The sequence below is a fragment of the Fundulus heteroclitus genome, chromosome 6, assembly GCF_011125445.2.
Source record: "Fundulus heteroclitus isolate FHET01 chromosome 6, MU-UCD_Fhet_4.1, whole genome shotgun sequence".
Taxonomy (NCBI): Eukaryota; Metazoa; Chordata; class Actinopteri; order Cyprinodontiformes; family Fundulidae; genus Fundulus; species Fundulus heteroclitus.
The window spans coordinates 29818643-29837667 of record NC_046366.1 but is presented as its reverse complement, the minus strand read 5'-3'; the positions used below and the strand labels follow the sequence as shown (position 1 = coordinate 29837667).

The following is a 19025-nucleotide window of genomic DNA, read 5'->3' as shown; positions in this document are numbered from 1 at the left end:
GCCATGTGAACTCATAATCCATGTGAAATGTCAGTGATAATATAGGAATACCAGTAAACGGCATAAGAAAAAACAGTGATAAAACATCATGCAGGATGTTTGTGTTGTGTGTGTACTTATAAATCGCCTAACAGTCACATAGACTGAATGAGCTCTTAATTTATGGGGTACAACTTGTTGGTATTGGGCTGAATCCGCGTTGGCCCTCAGAACTGCCTTAGATATTTGGGACGTAGATTGAACAAGTGGTAAGAAATATTTTTCAGAGAATTTGGTCGATATTGACATGATTCGCATCACATAGTTGCGTCAGATCCATGATGTAAGTCTCCTGTTCTACCCCATCACAAAGGCGCTTGAGATTTGGTCAATGCAGAGACTTTTGGAAAACAGTAAAGTCATTTTTTTGATGACTTAACATTGTTTGATGTTATGTGATTTGGTGCATGATCCTGCCCAAATTGAAGATGGGTATGGGGATAACAGGATGGGCACGGTCAGCAGCAATGCTCAGGTTAGGGTTGTGGTGTTTGAAGGATGTTCAGAAGAGTTTCAAAGTGTGGCAAGAAAGTTTCCACTGCACCATTATACCACAACCGCCATCAGCAGTCTAAACTGTCAAAGCAGGGATGGATGGATCTATATGCTTTGTTGTTTAAAATGCGATTTCTGGCCCTACACCGAAGCACTTTGTAGAAATTAAGACTTATTGGACCAGGTAATGTTTTTGTAATATGTTATTGTCAAACCTGGGGGGCTTTCTCTTCATCCGGTGTGGTTTTCTGCTGATCGCTGTTACTTGTCCCGTTCACGTCCATTACTGCTTTAAGTTTTAGCCCAGTAATGGATCACAAATCCAGAACGCTTACGCTATCCAGCAGGCCCAGTGCTTTATCACCCACACTGCAGGTTGTTAGCTGCCAGCTCCTTAGTAGGTTTGGATTATGGGACAATGCTATGGAACCAGCTGGAAACAAAAACAAAAGACTCTTTATTGCATGAGTACTCACAGCAATAAATAACTCATCCTGTTAGTTCAGGGAGAAATATAGCCCTAGCAAAAATGGAAATTAGCAGAACATCGGCATTATTTCAAAAATATTAGTTCAATTGGAAAGTAGCAGAAATGTACGTAACCAGAAGTAAAATACAGAAATTATTTCAGACCAAAGTAGCCTAATCCAAGCTCCTCTAACATACTCACCTATGGCAGATTCAATACTGGAAAATGCTGCCATTTTATTATTTTTCCCAATCTTGGACATGACATATTCTGGAAGAACAGAGAAATTAGTTCTATCTCCCAACTTGACTTTTAAAAGCTGTTAAAATTATAATTAGGTCAATCATAGTCCAGTTTATGAAAAGTATGGATGTATTTGGACCTAAACAATGCTCAGATTCCTGTAAATGAATGCGCAGCTAAAGCCAGAAGCTAGCCACGTAGCTAGCCGCGTAGTTAACCGAGGAGCTAACAGCAGCTAGCTTAATCTAAAACAGTCCCATTTCTTCTTTGCAACCAGCTCAAATCCAATTATAATGAGCATTTCAGTTTGAAAACAGTAACCACTTAAGATAAAGCAAATCTGCTCCCAACTATTGATTTAAATCCTCATTATCCTATGCTAACTGTTACAAGCTACTTTAGCAAGTCTGAGGCTAAATATGTATCCCTGAATATCCTGAAGTTATATATATATTTTTTAGTTTGGTAGTGTTATAGAGTAGTTACAGCAGCTGGTACAGGTTAAACTATATAAACACCAAAAGCATTTCTTTATGAACTACAAAGGAGCAAAGCCAAGTTCCAGGGTTTTTGCAGATGTCTACCCCCTCTGGCGACAAGTTGAAATGACACCTGTGTTGTGAACAAGCAAGGGAGAAGAGGAAAAGCATCTGCCGCTGTGACTACATTCATCTTTTGTTTGGAGGGGTAATTTCCTCCCAGGTAAGAAAGGTATGAATTTTGAAGTTAGCCCGTGTTCTCTTGCTAATGTGCCAATTGTGGCAGAGACTGAACAAAGTAACCAGAGAGTGAGCTGCCAGTCACAGCCAGGTTGTTCCGAATGCCTGGAACAACCTGGGAGATGTTCCAGGCATCTCCCACCAGAAGGAGACCCAGGACACTCTTGAAAAGGTGCAAGATGACAAGTACATTTTTAACACGTATCATTTTATACAGTAGCTCTTTATCATCATTTTACCATCAGCACTTTTTGATTAAAATTCAATTATAGACTACTTTTCTGCCATTGAAGGGAGGCAGTTTGTTGAAGTGCTTGATTCCCGGAGATTTTACACATTTTTCAAAATAAAAAAGGATGAGCTATAAATTCTGGCAATAGATCATAGATTCATACCCACAGTTTTCCTAAATGGATTTGAGACTGTAATTCATTCATGTATTGTATACTACACTTTGGAAACAGAGTGTTAAATCTGTTAACCGTTACCACTGGATATCTATGGGAATTGAAAATAAAGCATAAAAGAAACATTCACATTTTCAAACTTTGTTATATGCTTCATTATGTCCTATTCTGAATACGACCACCTGACATCTCAGTTTCTAAATATGTTGGTTAAGTCATGTCTCTTTTTTAATATCTTTTTTTCCTTCCATCCATCCATCCATCCATCCATCCATCCATCCATCCATCCATCCATCCATCCATCCATCCGTCCATCCATTCACTCAGTCTGTCCATATTTTTTTCTGTGTATGATTCATATTTAAAGCCAGACTTCAAATATGCACAGAAGACCATAGGAATCTAAATTGGGTAAAACAGGGAATTATGAAATCTAAAATATGAAGAAACCCTGAAACAGATTGTACAGTTGTAGAACTTGATGAGAAAACTAATATGGCTTTTTAAACTGAAGTGAAAGACTGCAGATCTGTTTGAACTGAACAGTTTGAACTGAAACTGAGCAGGTGAAATGTTATTAATTTTTGTCCAGCGTCCTAAACTGAGAAAACGTATTGAAACATGTGTCCACATCTAAAAAAACAGTATCATCAAAACAATAGCTTTTTATTTCTGCTGATTATGGTTTACAGCTGATTAAATCCCAAAATGTAGCTACTCTGAAAATTACGCAAAACATGGTATGAAACTGTTGGTACGGTTTTTATATTTCCACGAGCTTTAGTTTAATTTGGACAGCTGACACTTGGTAAGCTCTATATTTAACTGTTGGACAACTTGAATTGTTTAAACCAGGGGTCACCAACATGGTGCCTGTGAGCACCAGGTAGCCCCCAAGGACCATATGTGACGCCCTCAAGCCTGTTCAAAAAAATGACACAACCCTCAAGTGAGCTGCATCTAAAATGTTATTTTATTCAGTTGCTCTTCGTTTTTAGTCATACTTGTATTTACATAGAATCCATCCATCCATCGATTTTCCAACACGCTTATCCCTATTGGGGTCGCAAGGGGTGCTGGTGCCCATCTCCAGAGGAGATATGGGCGACTGTGGCTTGATGGGTTAGTTGTGGGTTTGATTCAAGCTTCCCCTTGTTACATGTCGATGTGCCCCTGGGCAAGGCACTTAATCCCAAATTGCCTACCGAGCTGCGTATCAGTGTGTGAATGTGTGCACATTATTGAGTGAATGTGACTCTAGTGTACAGAGCTTTGAGTGGTCAGCATGACTGGAAAAGCTTTATATAAGTTCAGTCCATTTACCATTTATCTCCAGCTGTCAATGGGCGAGAGGCGGGGTACACCCTGGACAGGTCGCCAGTCTATCGCAGTTACATAGATTTAAAATGATAAATTCATTAAAAACATGCTTACATTACATATATATATATATATTACATAAAGTTATGGTGAGCTCTGACTCTTCTAGTTCAAATGTCATTGTAGGTAGCCCTGACACTGCAAAGTAGCTCTCAACTTATAAAAGGTTGGTGTCCCCTGGTTTAAACTAATACCTGAAATAAGCACATATATGGGGGTTGAATCCATTAGTCAATCTAATAAATAATATTAAATTGAAATATCAAATAGTTTTAACCTAAAAATGAAACAATAGGCTCTTTAATGGATGACAACGTAGGGCTAGTGTAATACCTTCGCGCAGCTGGTCCACTCTAATGATGCGGTGTTATTACTAGAAACACATCAGGGTGGGGTTGAGCGCTTGTGGGGGTTTAGGGGGCTCGTGCGCGTGTGTGTGCGCGCGCGCTGTGAGGCAGATGCAGCACGCGGGCTGAGCTGAGCGCGCGGCAGACAGTGACAGTGGGAACTACAGTCCGCGTGCAGCCACCGCGAGGACGAGACGTTACAGTGACGCTGAACGCCAGGACGTGTTACGGTAAGAGGAGCTCTGCTAATGTGCTTTAGTGCTGCTTCTGCGTTATAACGCAGCGCTTGGACTTTACCAAGGAGTGTTTTGCGCTTTTGTTACCTTGCGTTACGTTTTAAGAATCCTGTTTTATGGTGATAAAGTGACTCGGGTGCGACAGCTGCTATAATAGGATACATCTGTTTCTATAAATAGACTCCAGGTGAGAAACGAAGCAACGCGCAGTCCAGAAAACTGTCTGTTTCAGGATTAATGAGGGAAAACAAATCTGTGGTGAGGAAAAAAAGGAGTTTTCAGGTCTGACTTTACTCCCATATGATGACTTACACAAGAACTCGCCTTGATTGTGCAAGAAAGTTTTGTGAAATTAATGGAGTGGATGCTATAGGCTACACTGGGGTGAGATCATCCCCAAATGGTTTGGTCTGATATATTTTTTCCCTCTCTTCTTATTATTACTTTGGGGGCTCTTCCTTTCCACTCCTCTGCAGTTCACCGATTTATGTAATGTTGCTGGAATGAAAAGTGCTGCGCAGGGGGTGGAAATCTGGCTTACTGAAAGTCCAACAGATGAGGAGGATTGTTTTAATCATTAGTCTCATGATATCACTGGCATGCTTTTGCAGAGGGATTGTGGTTTATGATTGCGATGCTGTGCCACAGAGGTGTGTGTGGAGCCAGAGGTAAATCACATTTGATTTTTATTATCCGCTTTCATATTGTCTTAAATGTGTGGCTGTAAAAAAAAAAAAAAAAAGAGCTGTAAAACCAAATTTACAGTGTTTTTAAAAGCCCGTGCCTAATATGCCTTTGAGGGTCTGATTGGGTTGTTGATCAATACCAGTGACTGGTCAATTATTTCTCCAGATGCTCAAACTGTTTGGTCAAGTGCTCAGCTGGAGCGGGAAACAGCAGCAAGCCAAGATTCGTGTCGACCTGAAATATTTGTTTGGATTGGCAGATCTTCTGTATGTTCGCTTCAGCTGCATGCCAGGAAAAGAGAATAACAAAAGCATTTCAGACGAAGTGGATTGTTTTTCTAATCCCGGGCTTTTTATATAAATGTAAGCAACAAAACTGCGTGTTGGGGGGTTGCAACATGGCTGGACCAACCTGAGTGGTGCACAGATAAAAGCCATGTGACTAGAAAGTGTAGACCCTCTGGCACTGCTATTGTAGACCCTAATTTTGACGTGTTCTGGCAAGATGTGTGTATTGTGTGGATGTGCTTACAGTTTTGTAATAGTTTCCTTTGATTTCATCACTTAGAAAAGTGGAAATGATAATTTAATAACCTGCGATCTAAAGCAGTTTCCTAATAATGAGTGATGAAGAAACGTCTTCGCCTTGGCCAAAATGTCTATAGATGCAGCAAAGTTCTAGCTTTTGTAAATACTAATGGGAGCAGTCGTATTTACTCACTTAAATGCAATTTTCACAAAGTGAAGAATTTTTTGTCGTTTCATTGTTGGCTGTTTTTGAGCATGTAAACATTGTTAAATGTAAATAACAAATTAGAAGTTATGACGTCATTACAGCCCTTTAGTAATATTTAAGCTTACAGATCAATAGTAACACAAGCATAAGTTGACACAAACAACACACATATAACAATAACATAATACCATACTTACGGTTGTAATAATGGTATCTGTACGACTGATGTTATTTAGATTTTTCTAAATAGATTTAAGCATAATTAATAAAAAAAAATTACCAGCAGCCATCAAGGAATCATTAGTATTTTGCAAAATATCTTACGTGGCTTTGACCGCATTATGTCTGCAGTGCTCAGCAACAGGTGGGGGAGGGGTGCTGCATTACTCCATGCTCCATATAGCCAGAGAAAATGCCAATCACTTGTTTTGGCACCGCAACAAAAGGACTTTAACCAAACAAACTGAAAACTGAAAGCTTCAGTAGTTTTTAAACCACAGCTTTATATAAACTTGGTATATTTTGACACTGGTAACCAACTCATGGCTAGAATAGTGTATCCCGAATAAGGTTGTGTGATGTACAGTAGACGCAACGTTTTATAATAGTATTTTGTTGCTAATACTGTTTGAAAACATCCAGGTATCCCCTGGGGTCCGTTCTTCGTACGTCGCTAACTCAGTTAGCAGGATTTCATTGTTGACGATTTGGCATGATCTTGGATCGTTTGGTTCTTCGAAAGACTTCCTGCACTTGTTGTCATAGCAACAAGTGCGCCAGCTTGAGCCTGCTCCAGAGCAGGCTTATTTCATGTAAACAAGATTAGATCACGGCTGTATAAGCGGAGGAGATAGGGAAGTCTGCCGTAGCTATGTCCATTTTTACGACTGCAACCTGTTGCGGAAGGTGCAAGAATAATTTGCAGTTTTTTTCGAATTAATCGCGTATTGCGCAATAGACAGGATCCTTTAGAGCAGCGCGACAGTGTAGAGATTTTTCTTGGTGGCTGTTATAAACAGACAAACACATCATTTAACAGTGGCTTTTAAAGAGGAAGAAGTGGTGTTGGAGCCATAAATCTAAAATTTTAAGTTATTTGTATGGTGGTTTGCTTTTTATTTTTATCCTATTCAGTAAGAATATTTGTTCGGGCCATTTTATTGTGAAGTTTAGTTTACTTTGAAATGCTTGCTTCCTGTCGAGCCGTATATTGTATTAGAAAAAACTATGGATGGATTATCTAGACATGGAGCAATACAGTTTTACCGTGTAAACTGTGGATGACTTGGAAAAGGAAGATTTTCATTTTTTATGGATAAAGATTGTTTTTTTGTTTTTTTTTGTTAAAATTCTCAGTTTGCACGTGTCCTTTACTTCCCGTATCTAAGGAATGACACTGAAATTTGGATCTCTTGACATAACAAGTGCCTTTTTAAAATACAGTATAATAATTAAAGGCTATCATTTTGTAGAATATTCTTGTATTTCCCTTTTACTTGTCCCCATGTTCTAGTGGGTCCCGTGGAGGCTCTGACATAAAAGAACAAAGTAAATATGAGATTATGAAAATGCAAAAATTAATACTGTAGAAAGTGATAGAAACATCTACCATGGACAGTATTTACACATTAATTTGTCTGCTGCTTTTTGCCAGCCCTCTCTCCTGGCTTTAACAGATTTTTAGGTGTTTTAATTAATGACTCAAATTGGGCATAACCTTCCATTAAAAGCTTTTGTTCTGCTGGGAAAAAAACTGTGGGCGTTCTTTGGCCATGCTGAACAGCCAATAGCAGCGTTGCTGATCAATGTTTCTACTATCGATACATTTCCCCTTTTAAACAAACGCATGAACGCTCAGTTGTCTCAGATAACTCAATCCAGTGATACTAATCGTAAACAACAGGTGTGTTCGAAGAACCCAATTAGCCGGATCATGATTAGCCGGATGAAATCATCTTGGATGTCTCATTTGATCTTGGATGTTTTAAGCAACGTACGAAGAACGGACCCCTGGTAGAGCATAATCATCACGGTATATCATGCTATCATCATATTGCAAGGTCCTCAGGGCGGAGGCTCAAATGCGGGATCAAGGCGTACAAGCTAAACCACAAAACCTTAACATTTGATTATAATAAAAAATACAAAAGCGGTGAATTGGAGGCAGTTAGTTCACATCATGGAGAAAAACGCAGACGCAGAGCTGACGGATTCCTGTTGAAAGCCATGAAGCTTTTGGTCCCTTTTATAATAGAAATGTTACAAGAAAGGATCTCCCTCTGCCAAACCTGTTTATGTATTGGGTCTTCAGTACCAGTTAAAAATCTGCACCTTTTCTTCACCTCCTTTTAGACCTGACAAGACTATGAACTGGTAGGATCTGCAAAATGAACCAAATATAAATGTACAAGCTTGTAATGTTGCTGACTATCATTGCTGTTTGGTTCATTATATGTTCAAAGTTACATATTCGCTTCTGCTTTGCAATAAAAATGTATCATTTTGCATAACAACCATGAAAAAGGTTCAACATAACATAACTATTTTTTTTAAAAATGGATACTGCTAAACTCAACATTGATGCTATATGGCTGCTTGTGGTGCAATAATATCGTGTTTTATTTCTCCAATTTTGAATGTTTGCTATAGTTCACATAACAACTTAGGGCTGGACGATATAGAAAAAAAGCACATCGATAAAATAGAAATCATATTGATCGATATTGATAATTATCAACAAATCCAAAAGATATATTTTAAGTGCAGCCCTGGCCATTTTATGCTGTTGCTTAGCGACCTATTTTTAGATACAAAATACAAACTGATATCAAACTAAACCCTTTATTCAACCAACTTTTTACCAAAACTACAAGTTTTTAAAAATAAAAAAGTTTGCATGCCCTCTGAACTCTTTGAAGGGGGCGGAGCTTGGTGACGGAGCGTTCCTGGGTCTATGTCTGTGATTGGTTGAGAGGATGTAAAGATGTAATATTAACCTACATGATAGGCTAGAATGCATAAGGAAGGAAAACTGTTATTCTATTGAACTTTTTATTGATGCTCTGTTTTCTATCATTGGTATAATTCCATCGATCGATTTACATTATTGAATTATCGTCCAGCTCTATCACAGATTCAGTGTTATCTTGAGGTGAGGGCGTTCAGCAACCCTCAAAGGGTTTCTAATGTCATGCAACACACCTTCAGTAAGGCAAGTACTCTTACCATTTAATAAAATCTCACCTTGACTGCCTGAAATAGCTGGAAAAGAGCAACGAAACCCTTCGCATTAAAATCACAGAAAGTAGAAATCAACACATGATGTGAATCCATTGTGAAAATTTTATTTTTCATGTTTTTAATTCTGCAGATGTGATCCAGAAAGTTTTGAACATTTCTATCAAGGCAGCTGATAGAGAAATGCACGGCTCTACTCTTTTTAAATATAAATTATCATTTTGAACTTTTATTCAGTCTAACCAATACATAAATGAAAAAAAACCTCCCTATTGGCATTCTCTTTGGTGGATAGTAGGGTTAATTTACTGCAACATCTTTGTTACTAAGCTGCGTTTAATACATGTGTTTACATTACGTAGCACAGCATGACCTAATGCATTTAATTAAGGTTTCAAAGCCGCAGAGAAACAACTCGGATCATATGGTATTCATTACGGAAAAAAGAGAAAAGAAAATGATTTGCTGGCTCATGTAAATATTTGTGACCATGACAAAAAAACAAACAGCCCGGAGTCTGAATTTGTCACATTTTTTGTCTTCCTAGTTCGAATGGACGGTTTATGAAAGTTAGGCTGTTTTCCGCGCCACACCGATGAAATGGTTTGTCACGTTTTCCCTAGCTGCCCAGTTCGTACATATATTTCACGGACATTAACAGTGATTGGCCATAGGCAGAGCTCATTTTGGTTTGGTGCAGAAATATTATTCCTGGCTAGGGGTGCCTGCTCTTTTGCAACACCCAAGGGTGACACAGCTGGGTAACACAAACCGCTGCCAGTGTCAGAGGTAACTGTTTCAACATCGTTTCTGGGGTGCATTATAGCTGAAAGCCGGGGCTTTTATAAATTGTTTTTACTTGGTAAATCACTGAAAGTCCAAGAACTTTTGTTTTCTTTTACGCAATGGAGTAAATTAGTGGTATTGGATGAGTTTTGGGGTAATATATGCAGGGTTCTTCACCTCCACTTGATGTGCTTCGTACAGTTCTTACAACAGATGAATGAACAACTAATTTATTTAGGAAACTTATTTATGTGTATCTATCCCCCCATGGTTTAAATTTGAATCTAAAATCAGTAACGGGGTCCAACTTTTGTTGAAATGTTGCTCAAACCCTTTAATGAAATTTGGAGTGCAAAAGAGGGTTAAATAGGGGGTATAATGTTAAATCTGCTGTGGCTCTGAGAAGTGCAAATGGTCCTGCAGCACAGAGCCAAACATAAGACCATATAAATTGTTTGAAAAACATTTTTCACATACAGTATAATGTTATATACACCCCCAAACAGTTAAACTGAAAAGAAAACATATATTTAAGAAGAAAAATATTGTGAAAACAAAAACCACCTGATTGCACATGAGTAGTTTTGGCTGCTCCTTAATCAGGGGTCGCAACCAGGATTCAAACCCAGGTACCCAAAACAAAGATGCTGACTCAGACCGCTACGCCACACAGGGACTCAACCTGAATGCATGACAGAGACTAATTAGCAGAAAACCTTATTAAAGGCCTGCAAACCAAGGAGGAAAGATAAACAGAAAATCCCAAAACAGAAACGCATGAAATAATATGACAAGACCTAACTGTCAAAATGAGTATAAATAAACAGCAAAGAAATACTGAAAATACATCTGCAAACGAAAATCAAAACCCAAACAGCTGGAAATTGTGACGACGTCCAGTTTAAATATTTTAAAGCTTATTTTCCACAATTGTGCCACACAATAGGTTGTTAGGTTGGTGACACAGATATGATTTTCTTCTTACTTTCTGATGTCAAGAGGATAAATGACGGTGTGAATATATATATATATATATATATATATATATATATATATATATATATATATATATATATATATATATAGACAGATAGATAGATAGATAGATAGATAGATAGATAGATAGATAGATAGATAGATAGATAGATAGATAGATAGATAGATAGATAGATAGATAGATAGATAGATAGATAGATAGATAGATAGATAGATAGATATTACCAAAGATCTGGCAGCATTTATCAGGTCAGGATGACCTGAAAAAACTTCACTTTTCTCAGCTTACGCAAAAATAATAGAAAAGATGGAATACAATATCCTCCTATTATTTCTTCTATATGGAAGTTCTTAAGAGTTATAAGAGTTTAAATAGATAAAACTGTGAAATGCCTTGCATCACCTCCACTGTAGTAGTAGGCATTCACATCCAAAGCCTTGCTATTCTCAGTTTTAAATAATAGTGATCCTACAGTTGGTCTAAAACGTCTTTAACTCAACATTAAAGTAGCCAAGTTTTTACAACATAAAAATCTCCACCAAGGCGCCGTCCACACGAAGACGGGTTTGTATCAGACAAAATATTTAGGTGGATAGGGGGTCCTGTCCAGACAGAGCGACCACAAAACCTAAAAAACATGTGAAACCAACTCCCAGAGTGGGAAAGTTTGAAGTTGCCCCCCCCCCGCGGAGTCCTTATCTGGACACCCCCATCCCCATAACCGCCTACAAACTGCTGTGTTTGCACATGTGAGGTAAAGTAGACCTCACCTCTCCCTTAACACAAACAATGGCGGACTTCGGATGTGCGCTTGTGTTTCAGACAATATTCAGTTTATTACCGATTTTACACCAACACATCTTACTCCTCCACTGATGACCAGGTGGTCCACGCAAACACTACTTTTTTTACTCCTGCGTTCTGTCTTCACCATCCTCTTCCTCCTTCTTTACATCTGTGGCAGCGTTACTGCGCCACTCACTGGTGTGGCATAAGTATTACAACGCCTATAACAGCTCCTCCGGCTTCGAACGATTTCGCATTTAGGCTCCCATTTTCCTGTGCGGATAGAGTATCATGCTAGCATTGATTCTGTTTTGATAAGTCTCTCTCAGGGTCCCACATCTATGTTTGGCTGTATTTGCCCTCTCTACCTCGCAAAGGATCTCAAAATTGATCGTATTGTGAGGAGATCTCTTGCTCACGGCCAACCGTAGGTGATTTTTGTTAGATTTAGCTCTGAACTCTGGATTCACCATTCGTGGGCACGTTGGTGGTGCAGGGGTGTTTCACGAGACCCATTTAATTTCATTTCATTTCAAAGTTTATTTGGTAGGGACAGATGCACATCGACAGAGACAAATTGAACAAAACAGCACTCCCATGTTTTTAGAATCAGAATCAAGTTTAATTGCCATGTAGGTTTGCACATACAAGGAATTTGACTTGATGTTGATGGTGCAGACAAAAATAAGAATACAATAAAATAAAATAAAATTGAATAAAATGGATATATATACAGAAGCAATATACATTCAGTAAACTGTGCGTTAATGTAACGCAGAAGCTTGTAAGCCTGAACGGGGGAGATGTTTGTGTCATAGTGCAATAATTCGCAGCACTTGTCCCTAGATGGGCTTTTAAAGAGTACCTCTAAAAATTAAAGTGAGGGTAATTTAAAATATCACAACATAATATTGATAATATCTACAAACAAACAGTATGTATCATGTATCTCGGTCCTTGGTGCTACCGTCTCGGGTTCGAGTCCCAGCCTTTGGACTTTGACCGCACGTCTTCAACGTCTCTTAAGAACGTGAGATCATGTTTTTATAAATATTTGGATGTATGCTTGGACCAACAGAGATGCCGACGAATAAAACGTTTCTTCATCTGTAGCTTTCCAGCAGGTACCTGAAGGTTTTATATGAAAGCTGACTGGTATTTAAAAGCGGTCATGATTTAATCCACCTTGACAAAAACTCTGGTTCTATTCAATTCAGTTCAATTTTATTTATATAGCGCCAATTCATGAAACATGTCATCTCAAGGCGCTTTCCAAAGTCAAATTCAATCAGATTATACAGATTGGGTCAGATTATTCGGATTGGTAGAAAAGAAATTCCTATATAAGAAAACCCAGTAACTGGGGGTTAGAGAAGACAGAGCAGAGACCCAAAAAGAGACAAAAAGCACAGAAGCACACATTGATCCAGTAATCTGTTCTACATTAGATGGTAATGGTAATTCTATCTGAATAAACGTAAACCCCAGACCATCGTTCTGCCACCTCCATGCCCCACTGTGTGTTTTTGGGCTAAAAATATCTTTTGGAATTGTGACCCAGAAGTTCAAGCTTGGTTTCATCAGTGGTTATCGTCCTGTGAGATTTTTGCAAGGCGTGTCGTTCTTCTTCTTTAAAAAAAAAAAAAAAAAAAAAAGGCTCCTGGCCTTCAACTCTACTCCTTAATCTAGACATAGAGCACAAACAATGCAGCAGATTATTGTCTCTTGTTGAATACAACAGCACCAACCAGAAATACGTGCAGCTCTTTCAGTGTTAAAATAATTTTTTAACATTTCTGAAAGATTGGGTAAATTTCATAGTTGTGACAGCTATTATGTGACGTTAACGTGTCAAATATCCATATTTGCCATAAATATTGAGCCATCTTTCAAATTATTTTTGGATCTCTACCGTATAGGGTAAATATTTACTTAACTATGAAAAGGTCAGGAGCCATGAAGCAGAGGTTTGTATTGTGGCACCGAAAGGAACGCTGGTACCCAGGGTTTTATTTATGGAGCTGCATGGAAATAAAATGCCCCATTAACCAGATTATTTAATAAACTCAAGGTTTAACACCAGAAAATAGAAAAGTATTTGGTCCAATTGAAGTTAAGCCTTTAAAGAAATATTGCAACGGTCAGTAGAAGCACGGTGCTATTTTTATTTTATTTTTTTATCTTCGTTTATGTTGGGACAGGTACAGTAACGAGAAGGCCAGACCTGGTGTTGAGGGATTTCTTCTTAAATATTATTCCTGGGAGCGACCTAAGACTAACATGCATGGATAATAAACATAGCAGGTAAAACATTATAAAAATATGTCAAGATTAATGACGCCACATTGCAGAATCAGCAGAGGTATACAGCGTTCATACGTTCAATAAAGGGTAGCTGATTTACGTCATAGAGCAAAACGCACATTTTAAAAGCTGCAGAGAGGTTCGGATGAAACGGCAGGGGGTAAAATTAGGACAAAAAATGTGTTTGAAATGATGCTGAGCAGGAATTGTTGGTCAGAATGTGGGTTTAGCTTAAATACTAGCTGCAAAGTGCTGAGAAAACCCTGAAACAAGACCACATTTACAGTGTTATTTAACTCAGAAGACTTCCTTTGATGTTTTTTTTTCTCTATTTCCCCTGCATTCGTGTTGAAAAAGACCTCAAAAGTATCACAGGCGTTCAAAGAAAGCTGTAGCTGTCTGCCTGAAGTGATCTTTGGCACCGGTGGGAACCCTTTTCTCCCATTTCAACTTCATCTAGTAATACAATAAACAGTATTTTCTCCATCCAGCCTTTTCATCTGAGCTGAGATTGGGTCGGAGGCTGGTAAGAGGTTTCCAGCTCAGTTCGGGGGATTTTTAAGACCTTTCCAGTCCAGATGGGTTATGATGAAGCCCCTCCGTAATCTGGATATTCCCCAGCGTCTCCTCCCAGTGGGATGAACCATAAAAGCTCCAAAGGGAGGTGCTCAGGAGAAATTAGATGATTGAACCACCCTAGCTGACTCCTTCTGAGCAGCAACTCTACCTTTAGCTCTCCTCGAATGATGGAAGGCCCCCCGTCCCATTTTCTTAAAGGCTGGTTCCTGTTTTTGAGCTGGAAATCCTGTAGGAGATCGTGTAGCCATCAGATTGTGACTCTAAACTCAAGCTTACATGCATTACGCAACAGTTAAACCTTCCAACGTGGCTGAATTAAAACGGTTCTGCAGATAAGAGAGAGACAAACTCCTTCTAATTGTTATAAAACACACATTAGGGCTGGACGATAATTCAATAACGATATATATCGATCGATAAACACATATCGATGATAGAAAAAAAGAGGGGTCAATAAAAGGTTCAATAGAATAACTTATTTTGTATTCTATCATGTAGGTTAATATTACAGTCATTGCATCCTCCCAACCAATCACAACGCAGACCCAGGAACGCTCCATCACTAAGCTCCACCCCCTTCAAAGAGTTCAGCGAACACATGTTCTTTTTAATTTTTCAAATCGTTGTAGTTTTGGTAAAAAGTTTGTTGAATAAAGGGTTGAGTTTGAATTCAGTGTTTGTGTCTTTATCTAAAAATATGTCGCTAAGCAACAGCATAAAATGGCCAGGGCTGCAATTAAAATAAATGTTTTGAATTTGTTGATAATTATCAATATCGATCAATAGGATTTCTATTTTATCAACATGCTTTTTTTCTATATCGTCCAGCCCTAACACACATAGACATTTGTCACAAATGCTTGATGATAGTAGCTGCCAGCATGGAGGGACACAAGCAGTTTTTTAGGTTTCGGGTTGTTCCAGGTGGACTTATATGACTTTCTTTCTGCCCTACATAAATAAATTAATCATTTCTAAACTGTTTTCTTTGTAGTTACTCAGAATATCTTTGATATTAAAATGTGTTTTGATGATCTGAAACATGTAGGTGCAGCGAAAAAAGGTAAAAGGAGAAATCAATAACCTGCATGAAAGAGGTTCATTCATCAACTCAAAAACACAAGAGCTTATTTTTCTAGAAAACGGTTGAGAATAGCTAAAACAAGTATAATTCTTGACAAAGAAGGCACAATGGAAATATCTAAAGGGTCTTCTGTATGTTTCAGGGTTAAATAACCCGGAGACAGAGGCTGTTCCCAATGTGACATCATGACTTTCTCCTGTTTATTCGGGCAGCAAAGGCAGATTCGTTATGATGCTAATAATTTAATGTTGCAGAGGAAAAATAAACGTTAAATTTCGGGCTCTCCAGGGACCCCTTCCTGTGTTCATCACTCACTGCCTCCTATGATATCATGCGCAGGAGAGCTGGAAAGTGTTGCTCAACGCTGAGCTGACGGATCCGCCGCCTGAAACCCTGACGGTCCACCAAACATCGCCTCCTATAAACCGCAGCGGGTGAAACGTACTCTGTTCTCACAGGGTTCCCCTCTCGCCGAATGCCACCCAAAAGCTGTTTGGAAAGAGGCAGTCAGGGCCCATCAGAGCAGTTTAAGTCCGTCAGAGGATAGATTTAACAGATGCCCCGTGAGTGCGCTCGGGTTTCTGACCCGGTCCATCGGCCCTCCGCCGCCGCCGCTGTCTCTGGTCCACAGACTCTCTCTTGTGGGTTGGACTGAACCTCTGCCATTCATTCCAGGTGAAATTCCTGAAAGTTTCGGACAAATCCACAGCTGCTTGAAAATATTTTGCCTTGGCACATCCGCTCGGGTAGTGGCGACATCTTTGGTCGAAATATGAGACTTTTTTGAGTGTATTAGAATAAAAAATTGTCATAATTGTAGCAGCATTTGTTACTTCTTCATGTGACGTCTCTGTGAAAAACACAAAATTATAAATTAGGACCTGGGGGTCATCTTTTGAGAGAGACAGACGTGTCCCCATTGTGGTCAGTTTTTTCAGGACAAAATTTGTGCCCGCTGTTCTCTAGTTGGGCACGTGAAAATATGAAATATAATAGTTCTGTAGCCTATAGACCTATAAATCAACCCATTAGCAGATGAAGGAAGAGGCATCTGAGGGAACCTATGGTAAATCTTTGATGAATGTATTAATAATTCTCAGATATGTGACTTTACTGCACATGGCTTTTAAAACATACATTTTATTTCGCTTACTGCAAAATCCTGTTCTTGATCAGGTACAAGGATTAGACCGGAAAGAAGTCAAACGTTCAGAACATTTTCGATATCGAAAAACAACTCTATCAAAGATGATAGGAAGGCCCAATCTGGAAACTACATATAAAGCGATGGTTGTTTAACACTTTTCCCTGAGAGCTTCTAAAAGGAAGGTGTCTATAAGACGGCCTGATCCGTTGCTTAGAGGAGCTGACTCTCATCCCGGCCGCTTGCCTCAGCAGCAAACCTCCCACTGGAGGTCATGGCCTGATGAATTCAACAGAACCATGTCATCAAGTAAAGATGAGTTGCTGAGACACCCTCCTCTCCACGACTGCTCCTTAACATCCTGTCCATGAGCATCACAAATACTCCCATGATGCCCTTCACCAACTCTGCAAAAGTAAAGATCTGATCCGGCGTTGCACAACCAGGATGAGATCCACATTCCTCCTTATGGATCCGAGGTTCGACTCTCAGTCAGAGCCTCCTCTACAACATCCCAGAGTAAGCTTTCAGGGACCAATTCAATTCAATTTTATTTATATAGCGCCAATTCTTGAAACATGTCATCTCGAGGCACTTTACAAAGTCAAGTTCAATCAGATTATACAGATTGGTCAAAATTTCCTATATAAGGGAACCAGTTGATTGCATCAAAGTCCCGACAAGCAGCATTCACTCCTGGAGAACCGTAGAGCCACAGGAAGAGTCGTCTGCATTGTACATGGGTCTGCAGCAATCCCTCATACTGAGCAAGCATGAAGCGACAGTGGAGAGGAAATCGCCCATTTAACAGGGAGGAAAACCTCCAGCAGAACCAGAACCAGGCTCAGTATGAACGGTCATCTGCCTCGACCCACTGGGGGTTAGAGAAGACAGAGCAGAGACACAACAAGACAGCGCCTCAGGTCTGCTACTTCAACGTTGCTGGCCTGGTCCTCTGTGCGACATTGAAGAGACATGTCAATCTAGACGGTCCAACAATGTCCAGAGCTTTCAGAATGTTAGGCTGAATCTCTTTTTTCTCTTCATAGTAGGTACACCTGGTCTGGCGTTCTGTTAGCTGAGACATCATCCAGAGAAGACAGATCATCCTCTTTTACCATCTAATGTAGAACAGATTACTAGATCAATGTGTGCTTCTGTGCTTTTTTGTCTGTCTTGTTGTGTCTCTGCTCTGTCTTCTGTAACCCCAGTTGGTCGAGGCAGATGAGTGTTCACACTGAGCCTGGTTCTGGTTCTGCTGGAGGTTCTCCTCCCTGTTAAAGAGGAGTTTTCCTCTCCACTGTCGCTTCATGCATGCTCAGTATGAGGGATTGCTGCAAAGCCATCAACAATGCAGACGACTGTTCACTGTGGCTCTATGTTCTTTCAGGAGGAGTGAATGCTGCTTGGAGAGACTTGATGCAACCTGCTTCTGACCAATCTGTATCTGACCAATCTGTATCTGATTGAATTTGACTTTGGAAAGTGCCTTGAGATGACATGGTTCATGAATTGAATTGAATTGTATTGAATCTGATCCACACCCAGTGCCCTGGTGACGGGGTGCTTTTTGACCGGAGTTCAGGCTCTGCACACTGGAATTACTTTGCAAAAATAAGACATTTTAAACACTGTCGTCTTCTTCCACAGTGTGCTTTTGCACGTTTTCTTCTACCACGTAGAAGAAAACGCCCTATTTTTAAGCAAGAAGCGTCATGCATAAGAAGACAACATTTACTGTTTGCAAATATATCCAGAAAAACACACAGAGTAAAAAACTAAAGAAAGGACACCAATTGCTGTTATTAAAGTAATGGTTTAAATCTACGGTTTGCAACCACTTTAATCAGTGGGTTCGACTTATTAACTTGTTAATATTTGTCTCTTTTCTGATGCAAATGAAACATCCAGAATGCTTTTATACAATTCTGATCAGAAAAGGGTTGGGTGTCTGTCTCTAAACCGTGACGGCTGGAAACTGGAAGTTCAACTCACGTTAATCTTGCAGGCCCATATGCAACCATGTCAGGTTTTTTTTAGGTGTCTCAGTGTGTAACAGCGTTGTGATCAAAGTGTCTGCTGGGTATTCAATTCAATTCAATTCAATTTTATTTATATAGCGCCAATTCATGAAACATGTCATCTCAAGGCACTTTACAAAGTCAAATTCAATTATATTATACAGATTGGTCAAAAATTTCCAATATAAGGGAACCAGTTTGATTGCTTCAAAGTCCCGACAAGCAGCATTCACTCCTGGTTTTCTGGTTCTTCTTATTTGTTGTGATTTCTCAGTCCAGTATCATGCTGTGGTTCTGCACACATCAGCATTTCTGTCACCTGGCTAAGCT

At 39.3% G+C, this 19025-nt stretch overlaps 1 protein-coding gene across 1 annotated transcript in view; it reads left to right on the top strand.

Moving 5' to 3' along the window:
* Positions 1-4260: 4260 nt before the first annotated feature.
* The window catches only part of LOC105917155 (zinc finger protein GLIS1), a 67469-nt gene continuing 52704 nt past the window's right edge, over positions 4261-19025 (top strand). Inside the window, exon 1 of the mRNA XM_012851872.3 lies at positions 4261-4329. The gene's annotated coding sequence lies outside the window, so the exon portion shown is untranslated. The remainder of the gene's footprint in view (positions 4330-19025) is intronic.